Here is a 13,107-nt window from a genome sequence, read left to right as displayed (position 1 = left end):
TGATTTCTCCCAGTCATTATTTGCAAACACTCATTGATGGAGAAACCAAGTTCCCTGCCCAGCTTTTCTGCTGATTACTAAAGAGAGCTTCTCTTTCTCTTTCTTACTTTAATGGTGGTTCTCAGCCATAGGAGGGCACTCAGGTACAGGAAGGACCTGTACCTAGCAGCAGAAACAACTTCACCCTTTCTTTCTAGTCCAAGCTTTGGGAATTCATTATATGGCATGGGAAGCACTGAGCAGCATTCAAAGACTGAGAATGCCTGTAATCCGCCCAAACAAAAGTTAAAGGCTCTCCATAGACATAAGAAATTATTTAAATTTCTTTATGAATATTGTTCCTCAGTTTAGTGTTCTTCCTCATTTTGCCTATTTCTCTTTTATTGTCCTATACTGGGCTGTTTTGTTCAGCCAAACAATTTGTGGCATGTCTGTTTTCAAAGTAAAATAGTGATCTATTTAAAGATTTCTAAATATGTTCTTTATGTATTTTTAAAGGAGATGGGTAAAATAGAATGTATTTCTCTTTGCCCTGATGATATTCCTGTGGTATATTTCAAATAATATTTTTGATTGGGTAAGCCAGTAGGACCAAAGCAATGGTGATCACAGATACAGATTCACAAATGCATAGAGAGAATCATAAATAGATGCATATGGAGGAGTCTGACAGTTTAGTGAAATGGTTTTCAAGTAATTTGACACATTAGAACTTTCAGACATTCACCTGCCACTAATCCTTATTAGAAATAGGATTGGAATATTGGGGTCACCAGCCCAAGACCATTTTTTTTGTGAGAGCTGAACAATAACCAAAAGTCAGAGCTAAAAGAAATAAAAATGAACCTATTCCAGTCATTAGAACTGTTTCTCTGAATAAGCTCTTTCTTCCTCTCCTTCATTCCTTTTTATTCCTCTCCCTATTTCTCCCTTTCTCTTCTTCCTCCCTCCCTCTCCTGCTCCTTTCTTTTTAGTGTTCTGAATTCATTAGATGGCATAGTGTAAATCAATAGTAAACGCTAACCGCCTACTCTGTACTCAGTTACGCAACATCACTTAACCGGTACACAGAGACAAAAAGGGAAAAAGCACACACAGCCTTTACATTCAAAAGCTCTTGCATAATTTTACTTTTCCACAGCCAAAAAGAAAAAAGGGAAATAACAGATGGGGAAACTTACAGTTTTTTTTTTTTCCCTTTTCTCAGACTGTTTAGAAGGGAGTTAGTTAACATCCATGGCCCTTTCTAGTTGCCCTAGGCTGCAGCAAAATGTCCCATAATTGTCAGCACCTTAACTGGCTTTAAACGAGACATTGTGACCTGTATGGTGGGTTAATTTTCCAGGTGATATAGGGCAACTTATTTTGAGATGTTTTGACTTCGTTTTTACTTATTTTGTGAAAAACCAACAACATTTAAAGTATGAAATGAATTTTAAAATAGAAAGAGTATAAGGAAGACGGGTGTGTGTGTGTTTGTGTGTTTTCACTTGAAATGTATCCTGATGTAATATTTATGTAAAAAAGCCAGTTATATAAACCCATCTTTCTCTTGCTTTTTACTTTGGGAACTATATAAAGCTCTAATGCTTTTTGGTTTTTTTTTTTTTTCTTTTTTTCTTTCTTTTTTTTTTTTTTTTTTTTTTTTGGACAAAGTACATTCAAACCCCAAAGTCTTAATGAAAGAGAAAACATCTAGATGCTACAACAGAAACAGTTAATTGAGACTTTCTATAGAATTCATCATCTAAACAACAGTTTTATTTAAGAAGGAATAGTTTCTGTAATTCTCATTTAGAACTTTCTGTCACATTTCTCCCTGGAACACCCTTGGTTTCACTGTACTGCCTTCTTAATGTCTTTCTCTCCCTTTCTCTCTCGCTCTTTCTGTAGCCCTTCACCCCTTTCCACAACGCCCCCCCCCCAATTTCTTTCACTGGAATAACTCCCTTTCCAGCTTACGTGGGAGCACAGTGAGATTTGTATGCAATTTATCAGTCCTTCTTCCCTGTTATAATATTTGGTTTTGCTTAACTGATTGATGTCCTCTGGAAACTAGGCATTCGTCCGATAAGGGAGGTTGGAGGGATTTTTTGTTTTGTTTTGGTTTTCTTTTTTAGTTTCTGCCTATCAAGTGGTCATAAAATGGATATAAAGTGGTAGTACAGCCCTAGGCACTATTAGGCACCTCTTAGAAGAAATTAAGTTCAGGTGTGTGAAAGGTAGTTTTGATTGTTTTTAATACAACCAGAAAAGGTGGGAGGTGGGTGGGGAGAGGATGGATGCTATCATTAGTGTGTGAGGAGGAACTATTGAAGCGCTTGATCTCCTTGTATCTCGGATCAGCATCATTCTTTAAGATCATACGTTACTTCTGGATATTAAAGCCATAAGAAATTGGTTCATTTGATTTTACTCAAGTTATGAATTATTTTAACACTGTCTTATATATTAACTATTGCAATTTAGAATTCCTTTGTATGGAAAAATCTGGTGCACAAGATAAAAATCAAAAGTTTTATTGCCCACATATGTGGTTCTCTGTTTCAATAACTGGGTGATCAAGATTATTGGTATTATCCCATCTCTGTATTTATGAAGACTTGTGGAAATCTTTTCTGATCTTAATACAAATAATGACTAAGCTAGTATGTATATTTAATGTATTTTATCAATACATTTCCATTTAGCTTTATTTTCTTAACAGGATCTATAGCTCAGATAAATTTATTGCAGAGAAATAATGAAAATTGGTCAGAATATTCTCGTCTCTGACTAGGAAATCATATTCCCACATGCATTTTTCTAAGGGTTCCTCTACATGTATTATAGTTGAGTTTGGATTCCAATATGTAGTTTTGCATGTAGATGCCTGATTGTCAAAAGAAAAAAACATAAAACATTTGCCCTATGTAAAGTGCATTGTTTATGATGTAATTTTAATATGATTAACAATCTGCACAAAGCTTTTTTAAATGTGTAGTTCTGTATAGAAGAAGTTATTCTGAGTACCCTAATTTTCAAATGGGTCGCTTAGATTAAAAAAAAAAAAAAAACTTATAACACAAAAGTGAGGGAGATTTGCATTTTATTGTTTGTCAAAAATAGTTGAAGGTATCTCGTTATAAAAGAAGCAGAGGAAAATTCTTTGAACTTTCTCCCTGCCTCCTGTTGTCAGAATAGCTTCCATTTTCATCTTGGTGGGTTTTCACGCTCTCTGAACCATGCTAGGGCAGGACTGACCTTTCAAAGCTCGATGTGTGCCAATGTAGACTTCTCGGCTCTCATTTTCTGTTGTAACCAAGGCCTTGGGAACACATTAGCTGTTTCTCATTTTTCTATTTTTTTTATTTTTTTAATATGGGATCCAGGCGTAGGACAGGTGGCAGGCCTAAGTTTTCTGTTCTGTGGACATGCAAGAAAAGAAGCTAGGGAGAATTTTAAACAGTTTCAAATTTTTCATAAGTCTTTAACAACTCTTTCATCCTAGCTTTTCTTATTGCTGTTGGCAGTAGGGATAGATTTTTTCTTTTAATGTGGCAACAAGAACCTCAGTTACTGACTTACCTTTTCAAGCAGAATCAGTCCAGTTGTGTCTAGCACATAGTAGTACCATCATAAATATTTTCCATGTTTCAGTGAACTGGTAAGGGACCTGCTATGGCCATCCCTTCAGAGTGCTGATGCAGGTAAGCAGTAAGCCATGCAAGTAATAAAGGGTAAGAAGAAATCTGATACAGAACTCTTCAGGTTCTAGTAGTGGGCCGATCACTTCATTTTATGAGGAAACCCTTGTTATCCTTTCTGCCTTTATAAAAGAAGCAAATTTCAGAAGACAATTTTACGTCTTTCCTAGAGGTTCTTTTTAGGGGTTGGTGCTGCATAGACTGTTGGCTCATTTAACAAACATAATTTTTGGCAAGCTACTTTGGTGATCCTCATTAAGTTTCATATGCAAATATGTTAGGTGCTTATGATTCTAGCTATCGAATATGCTCCTCATGCACTCTGCCACAGGGTCTTTTGAATCTTGGCTTTTCTTATTTTCTCTGGACAATTGTTTTTGGACTTCTTTTGTTTATGTAGGTCTGAGGATGGTAACTATTAAAAAAATTCTATAGGGTTCTTCTTTTATATAGTGTTGCATTACTTTTAGCTACATGAATTCCTGATTTTTCTAAATCTATTTTGGCTTAAAGTAATCATGCTGGCCATTTTCAAGGCTTTCATTGTGGTAGTGGTATTGGGGGTGCTGGGTGATCTGTGGGAAAACCACCTGTAGCTTCTAAATGTTAAAGGCATTGAAAAGCTTGTAGAATGATTGATAGACTGCTGCCTGTTAGACGAGCAATTTTTTAAATGCAGATTATATAATATTTAAAGACTTTGTTGCTCCACAGTAGAAGCTTTTTAAATGTTAATTTGGGTTTTGTTTTGTTGTTCTATGACTTCGCATAAAAGATTTTGGATCTAAAAGGTTTCAGTTCACTCGTTCCATTTGTCTTACAGGACTTGGAATATAATACTATACATTTATTTATACTCATAAAGGAGGATAAGGCCAATAACTCACAACTCATGAAACCGAGGGTAAATAATCCATAGCTTATTCTCCCACCCTTGCCACAATATTTATAACACAAATAACAAACAACTAAAAACAAAGAGAACCCAGTTTGTTTTTGTTGACAAAATGTTTGATCAAAATTACAGTAAAGTTCAAATGGAGCTGCAAATCCTAGTGGTTTACAGTGGTTTGATTTATTTTTTTAAGCAGACCATGGATAATTAACCATAAAACATAACCTTCTCGGTACAAAGTTACAGTGAATTGCAGAAATGGGCAACAAGTCATTCATAACTGGTTGCAACTGGTTAGAGACCTTAAAGTAAAACGTGCAGGCAGTTACGAAAGCTACTTTCTTAGTGCACAATTCTATTTCCATTCCCAAAGGGAAACATCCTTTACTTTTTGTATACTACCACTAAGTCAGTATCCCAAAGTGAGGAATAAATGGGTTATTTTCTATGATTACCATGTTGTCATACATTTATTAAAATAAATACCTAGCACTTACCCGTACTCTTTTTATTTCAGAATGTTTCATCATTACTAACAGGATATTCCTCATGACATTGCTGTCTGGTAAGTAACTCTCATTATCTCTAAATGGCAGTCCAAAATATTGAGGTGCAAAGAAGTCAAATATATTTCCATGAACCTCAGAAAATATGAGATCCAAAGGCTGTGGTGAGTCTTTGGGTCTAAACTTTAGCAATACTAAATTTTGACAGAACATATTTTGACATTGGTAAAGGATAGATCTTTAATATCCTATTTGTTTATTTGTTCATTTGAAATACCAGCATTTAGAAGAATAAGAAACATGACCTCCCGAACCTATTATCACAGATTTTGCAAATATTTTAGAATGACTCTGCTAAACAAGATGGAAGTACTCAAAGGACTTGTTTGGAAGACCCTCCAGAGAGATACATTTCCAAAGGAGACTCCTGAGTGGACAGAAAGGGTGATAGGGTGAAGTTGGGCACTGATGTTTTCTGTGTGGAACGCTGTATGTTTTGAAAAAAACCTCAAAACCCTCCAAACACATTTGGTGATTCTTTGAACTACCCATTAGTATTCTGTGGTATTCTGTAAATTTGAAATGCATTGGCTTCATTTGGATCAATCTTAAAATCAGGCATGATTGCTCTTGTACTTACCAACAAGCCTAAAGGGAAAATACCCTTTAGAGACATGAATATGACTATCCTCTTTTACCAGTTAAGTAAGAGGACCAAGACCAGGGCTACAGGTGAGCATAGGCTTGAAGATTTTTCTAGGTGTCTTTTAGTGAAAATTTGTAAAGTTTGTAAAGTTTTGAAAAGATTGGTATTGTGGCCTTCTAGAATTCTTGATATTTCCATGACTGGGGGAAGAGTGCAGGTCAAGACTGGGAGTGTGTGGATAAAGTATTATCCAATCAGAGCTTGAAACAACTGACTTTACTAGAGGCTGACCTGCACTGAAATACACTGGCAAATATACTGGAGAGGGAGGAGGAGGAAAAGGGTGACTTGCCTGGCATCTAACTGTGTTCTGCCTGGCTCCATCTAGGCCTATTTGGTCATGAACATCATATTCATCCAAATCTTTAAAATTTACACTCTTGACTTCACTTTATATGAATGTGCATAAAATGAGGGAAATAGTCTCTTGCGGTAATAAAGATAGTTTTCTAAAGAGACTTTCCATATCCATTGTGCATAATCCATAGTTGTCACTGTGTTGTTGTTTCTGATTCTGTTGCACATCTCTCTCTGTCTCTCTGAGCATATCCATCTCACCAGTGAAGGCCAGGAGCCTTCAGGATTGTAGCTCCGCCTCCCTCCCCACTCCCATGCTTTACTTACTATGCTACCCCAAAAGAAACTCATATTAGCGTAAGCCTCAGGAGCTCAAGGGAAAGTCTTATTTGGTAGCTTTAATTTGTCGCTCCTTTTGCATTTATCACAAAATTATCTCATCACAAAAAGGCCTGAATTTCACACTTTTGCTGGCTTGCAAACAAGCTAGTTTCTTCCCTATTTCTATCCAACACAGAGAAAGCTCTTTATGTTTCCATGATCAGATAAAATCTGTATTGATGTTTCTTTTCCTGTGGGTGTATTTCCCTTCTAGGTATGAAGATTTGAGCTATCAGGGCAATGCTGTGTGTTTGCAGTTTCTCTGTTTCAGTAAATGAAAAGCTCCTTGGGAAAGGACAACACATCTTTTCCACTAATGAATAAATATTTATTTTCATTTTAAAGTGATACATGCTCATTAAAAATAATTTAGAAAAACACATAGGAGTAAAATGAAGAAAAATTAAAGTAATTATTTCTATAATTTAAATCCAATCATTAATAACCATTTGATATATTTCCTTACTCTCATTTTCCCCTGAGGATATACTTTTAAAACATGATGTTATCATACTTTCTATATAATTTTGTGTCCTGCTTTCAAAATTTAACCTAAGAAATATGTAATTACATAGGCTTTGTAAACATTTAAAATAAATATATAATATTCCTGCAGAGGAATAGCTCATTTAACCTAAATGCCCAACAAGAGCATCATTATTATTATTATTTATTTTTTATATCTCCATAATACCTTGCATAAACAGTAAATGAATCAGTCAACAAATAATAAACGAATAAAAGTTCAAATCAGCATATGTTTTTAAATTTTTTATCATAAAAATCTTAAATTCATGAATATAGACAAATTACTATAATGAACTCCCATGTACTCATCACCAGCTTACACAATGATGGCCTGTTATTTTCTCACTATATCGCAATGTTATTTTGAAGCAAACCCCAGACATCGTAGCATTTAGTACATCATTATTTCAGATCCATCAGGATGTTTTTTACATGTTAATGTTAAAACAATTCAGATAAATAGTTCTTATTATTGTCTATAGTAGTGTTTTTCTTCATAGTATCCTGACATCGTATTTTCTAACATGTAACAATTGATTGTAAAATCTCATCAGTGAGTTCCCTAATATTCTTAGACACATCTTTAAGCCAGAGGGCAATTTGGTTGCCTAGAGAAATATTTCACGGATTTGGCTAGGTTTCTTGGGGGAACTATTTTCTTTTGGTCCTTTTTTTACTTGACTCAAATTTAGGATGATAATTTGCATGCCAGATCTATAACAGCATTAATTATACTTATTATTGGGTTTAAGCGTGTATTGAATACAATTCCTTACCTGAGGTGAAAGGAAAGCATAGTCGCCTGATTACTTAGAACTCCAGTCTGGCTGCAGCCAACCAATACCAGATAAATATGGCAAATCTACTTAATTCAAATGTAACACTGGCTTTAAAAGTTTATAATTTTTAATTAAGGTTATTGACAGACATGGAAAACATGTGATGGGTATGTGAGGCATTTAGAAATATGTAAAAGGGGGAATTGTGTAATAAAAATCTGAATCATATTTTTAAACACCATGTTTGGGGGGAAAGAAATTATGCATTGTATAACAAAGAGTACTCTCTGTGCTTGTATTATTGCTCTAGTTTATTCTAAAAATATTTTAGAGAACCCTCTATGAGCCAGCTTTCCATAGCTAGCCTAGATCCTTTACATACAGAGTTCCACAGATGAGGAATGCTGTGTATGAATCAGGCTGTCTGTAGAGAACCTGTATCTGGAGACTTGGGCTGTTTTGCTGTCTTCGAATTGTAGGTCAGTGACTATTCAGTAGTGATGTGTTGTCCAACAGGTGTATTACACTCATCAGAAATTCACGCTCTAACTATGCAACATACTGCATCAGTATAAACTGAATTTATGTGTTACTCAGGTCTATTTAATCTTAGGAGCACATTTTCCATTGGCCTCGAAAGTGAGTGGCTTGAATATTGATGTGCCTAACCCTTGGGGAAGAAAAAAAAGTTTCTCCACCACACTAAATCTCTAGAAAAATATGAAGGTTTACAGTATGGACATATACAAAATATTTTCAGCCAAAACTGGTAGAGCAAAGCATATGGAAAAAAAAAAAAAGAGAAAGTCATAACATCAGCAATAAACTATCCCAAGCAAACAGAGAGCATATATAAAATTTGTCAGATTAGATGGTATAAACAATACAAACTCTTTTTTTTTCTTTCCATTTCTTTTTCCCCTCTGAATCTTCTGATTATTTTGTCTCCTTTACTCTGAGCCAGTCATCATCATCATTAAAATATCAGAAAAAGTTAGAACTATATTGGTGGCTTGGCTAAGGCAGGTGTAACAAGAAAAGACCAGTAGGAACTAGCCACTATACTATTTTAAAGCTGCAACCCTTCTCCACTTCTTTCAGCATCCTGTTCTTACATGTGGTATTAAATTATGTGTCTCATATCACATAAACCTAGAATATAAACTGCCTTTTAAAAAGAGCCATAAGTTTACCCACGGTTCTTTCTAGCTTATGTATTATATATTTCACCCAAGTGAACCATCAATGCCTCATCATTCTAATAGCTGTAATAACAATAATTATTATTAATGATAGCATTTGCTTCTTGGTATATGTACACATACACCTTTTTCTCTTGCTTCAGGTTTCCTTATGCTTGGCCTCTTTGGCTGTTGGTACTAGTTCAATTGTTGTTACCTTTGTGACCTCACATATCCTCAAGCTATAAAACATTTCTTAGAAAAAACTAGTACAATATACCTTCCACCTCCTTCCCCACAGTTAAGCTCAAAATTGTGGTTAGATGTTTCTGCTTACGTAAGGCAGGGAATCCTTGGCAAATAGCCCCACCAAACAAGATTTTCATTTTAGACCTAAGGATACCAATATATGTCACAAAAGCAAGATAAGTGGTTTGTTCAGATCATCAGATCCCTGTTTAATGAAGCTGACATATTTTCTGAATAAACTTTATTGGACGCATAACACAGGATCATGCACAACTGCCATAAGATGGGATTTATGGCATTACCGTAATGAGATAACTTTGGTGATTCTGCTCTACCTAGGGTGGTGAGGGAAGAATAAAATCCCCACTCAAGACAAAAATATTCAAGAAAATGGTTCTGTAGTCAGCTCATTCCTTTCATGGTGGAAGTGTTAAAGAGAGAAATCGTCACCTTTTTCTTCCTCTTACCTAGAGAATACTTTCTTCTTACCTAGAGTCTGTGATATGAAGAATATGCTCTGTAGATGGTCTTATCTTATGTGGATTGGTCCACGGGAGACTATGCTAGGCTCCATAGAGAACTGGTTCTGTATGTTCCATCCTCCTCTATGAAAACATTCCTAACCATACTGTTGATGTATACATTTTGGTCAAAAGTAATTTGCTCTGGGTATTTGATGGCCACTCTGTGAATCAACCTAATGTATTTGTGGTATGGAAATCTGTAACCTCTGAATACTAAGTTTAAAGACTCTTATAATTAATTATTGAAAGGCACTTTAGCCCTTAACTATTTCTCTCTTTGGAGAAACAAGTTGATTGGTTAATCACGTCTTTGTTTATTTTTATTGTTGTTGCTGTACACATTGCACATAAAACAGGAAAGAGGAAAGGCTGTTTGTAAGAGGTAATTATAATGGCAAAATTGTATTTTCTCTAACTGTTCTCATTTTCTCATGTCTGATTATATCAAGACCTGCACTCTAGAAGTGTGTTTCAGTTTTGCTAAGAAAATGACAGAGGAGAAGAATAAATTCATTTCTATAAAGTGATGTCAAACACAACTTGACACAGTTACAAATTTGTTTTTTTTTTTTTGGTTTTTTTTTTTTTTTTCAACTTTTATTTTAGATTCAGAGGATACATGTGCAGGCTTGTTACCTGGGTATATTGTGTGATGCTGAGGTTTGGGGTATGAATGATCCCATCACCCAAGTACTGAGCATGTACTGAACAGTTAGTTTGTTTTTTTGTTGTTGTTGTTTTTGTTGCTTTTTTGAGATGGAGTCTCACTTTGTCACCCAGGCTGGCTTGCAGTAGTGCAATCTTGGCTCACTGCAACCTTCGTCTCCTGGATTCAAGTGATTCTCGTGCCTCAGCCTCCCAAGTAGCTGGGATTACAGATATGCGCCATTATACCCAGCTAATTTTGGTATTTTTAGTAGAAACAGGGTTTCACCATGTTGTCCAGGCTGGTCTCAAACTCCTGGCCTCAAGTGATCCACCTGCCTTGGCCTCCCAAAGTGCTAGGATTACAGGTGTTAGCCACCATGCCCGACCACTGGGAAGACTTTGATTTCTGGTCACATCTTTTGATAATAAGGATCCAGAGCCAAAGAAGAAACAGAAACTACTTTTAAGACCTTTGGAAATCCAAACCTAGTGGACTCTTAAGAGCCTGTATTATTTCTTGGATGACTTATCCAGCCCTTTGTAGAATCAGAACTCTCACAATTTTCTTTAAATCAAATAAAACCCAAGGGGCTAAGTGGATCTTTAAAATTATTTCCAGGTCATTCTTTCAACAAATATTTATTGGTTTATTTGTTATTATTTCAACAAACTATGTGACAAGCAAACGTGAACTCATTTTTTTTTTAACCTTTCAACTCCTTTTATTTATTTACCTATTTATTTTCCTTAAGCAAGTAAATCTCCTTATGGATTGTTAAGGGCCCTGTGCGTATTTGCATATAGCCAAAGATTCAGTCTCTTGCAGGAACTCTGGTTGTCAACTGGTGATCTTGCCTTTGTCTTTTCTCATAGTTCTGCCTGTGGCGCCTGTCACTAGCAGTCAAATAAGGACAATTTTACCATTCTCTCCTGCTGCTCTAATTTTTTTTAGTGCCGGTACATGAATTTGTTATTCTTTATAATTCCCTTTGAAGTTGGAAATCCAAGGGGAATCTAAAACCGACCAGATGTTTCTGCTGCTGGAAAGGAAAGAGAGTAAGGATTAACTTTAACAAAAACTTGGTCTCCAGAAAAAAAAAAAAAAAAAAAATCATTTCAGCTGGAAATCATCTTTAAATGCATTCATTTGCTACATATCTGTTAGTTAATTTACATTTACTGGTCCTTCGTAGGCAATATCCTCTATCAATGTACTCTAGGGAAAAATCATCATACATTTTGTGAACAAATAGACCCATGTTGTGGTTTGCTCAGGCCCATTTCCCTTATGGAGTTTTAGTTCTATTACTCTGCGTATTTTTCTCACATGCCTTATACTGAAGTTATTCTGTTGCTGCTGTTGTTGTTGTTGTTGTTGTTGTTGTTGTTGTTGTCGTTGTGGTTGAAGGTTCACTATCATATCACATAAAGTCTGGAGACCATTTCTGCAAACTGATCCAAGAGGATGAGGTCAATATAGCCTGTGGTTAGGGAGGGAAGGAAGGAAGTTCTGCCAAACTGCTTAGCCTTTATGGAGAACTTCATTCTCGTTAGAGATATGTAGATCAAAACAAGAACAAGAGTGATGAAGGCCTTCAGGGGGAATAAAGAGAAAGTCTTGTGGTTTTTCAAGGATTCAGATGACGTTGCAGACAATGCGAATAAACAGGTTGGGAAATGAAAAATGATAGAGAAAGGTATATTAGAAAACAAAAGAGAAAGGGGCATATGTGAGACATATTTATAGGACCTCTCAGAGTAGGTGCCCAAGGCTTCAGGCCCAATACACAAAGGTTTCGAAGAGTAATTAAAAAATAAAATTAGAGAAGAGTCTTAAAAATTAATCAGAATGTTTTGGTGGTTTGCTGAATACCTCACAAAAGCATTGGATTGAAGAGATGGATATTTTATTTGCTTGTTTCCTGCGCAGCATCTCTCATACTATCCTCCTCAGTTGTTCTCTGGGTTTCCTAGGCCTCCCTAGGTTTTCAGAAGGATCAAAAATTCTGTGAATAGCTGCTTCTCACTCCTTACCTTGCTCAGTGGATTTAAACATTTAGAAACATTTCCCACACCTCACTGTCACAAGGGATGAATACTCACCACTCAGAGTTTCTATTACCCTACCATATCTTATTTTTAAATAGAAAGTCTGAGTCCTCAGTAATTATATTAAGCTTCTTAAGCTGCACATATCAATTGCATATACCATTTTAAGCATTTTTCAGTCTTTTTAAAGAGAGAGTAGAGGAAAAGACAGAGAGAAATCACTTAGCAGCTGATTCACTTATTTTAAGCAGCTTTCTTCATTTTAAAATATAAAAAATTCAGGTTCTGGAACATTGGGTGATTTGAATGTTCTATAAAGATTTGAAAAAAAGATTTTTTTTTTAATTATATGTTCTACATTCAGGGACCTGGTTTTTCAGTTTAGTCCTTAAAAAAACAGGTTTGTGAAGTAAAGGAGTTTTCAATCTAAACACTTTTTCTTCTTCCTTTTCATTTATTTATTATTATTATTACTATTCTCTTTTGTCAAAGCATATGGTATGAAAAGCATTTATGTTGGTCTCACTACTGACAGAGCTTAACCTAATAATCCAGACTTGGAACTTGGTGTTTCAATAAAGGAAACACTGTTTGAGGTATTTTCCATTCAAACCAGCATCAAAAGTTTTTAATTAACACCATCAGAAATTAATGGACTGAATGAATGCAAGACAGGGT

The 13,107-nt window shown here is 35.4% G+C and overlaps 1 protein-coding gene across 10 annotated transcripts in view; it reads left to right on the top strand.

Moving 5' to 3' along the window:
* The window catches only part of ZBTB20 (zinc finger and BTB domain containing 20), an 830,675-nt gene that overhangs the window by 442,346 nt on the left and 375,222 nt on the right, over positions 1-13,107 (top strand). For all 10 annotated transcript variants that reach the window (XM_073009742.1, XM_073009743.1, XM_073009736.1 and 7 more), the window contains one exon: positions 5,099-5,146. The gene's annotated coding sequence lies outside the window, so the exon portion shown is untranslated. The remainder of the gene's footprint in view (positions 1-5,098; positions 5,147-13,107) is intronic.

Source organism: Chlorocebus sabaeus, chromosome 22 (assembly GCF_047675955.1).
Source record: "Chlorocebus sabaeus isolate Y175 chromosome 22, mChlSab1.0.hap1, whole genome shotgun sequence".
Taxonomy (NCBI): Eukaryota; Metazoa; Chordata; class Mammalia; order Primates; family Cercopithecidae; genus Chlorocebus; species Chlorocebus sabaeus.
This window is presented reverse-complemented; position numbering and strand designations above follow the sequence as displayed.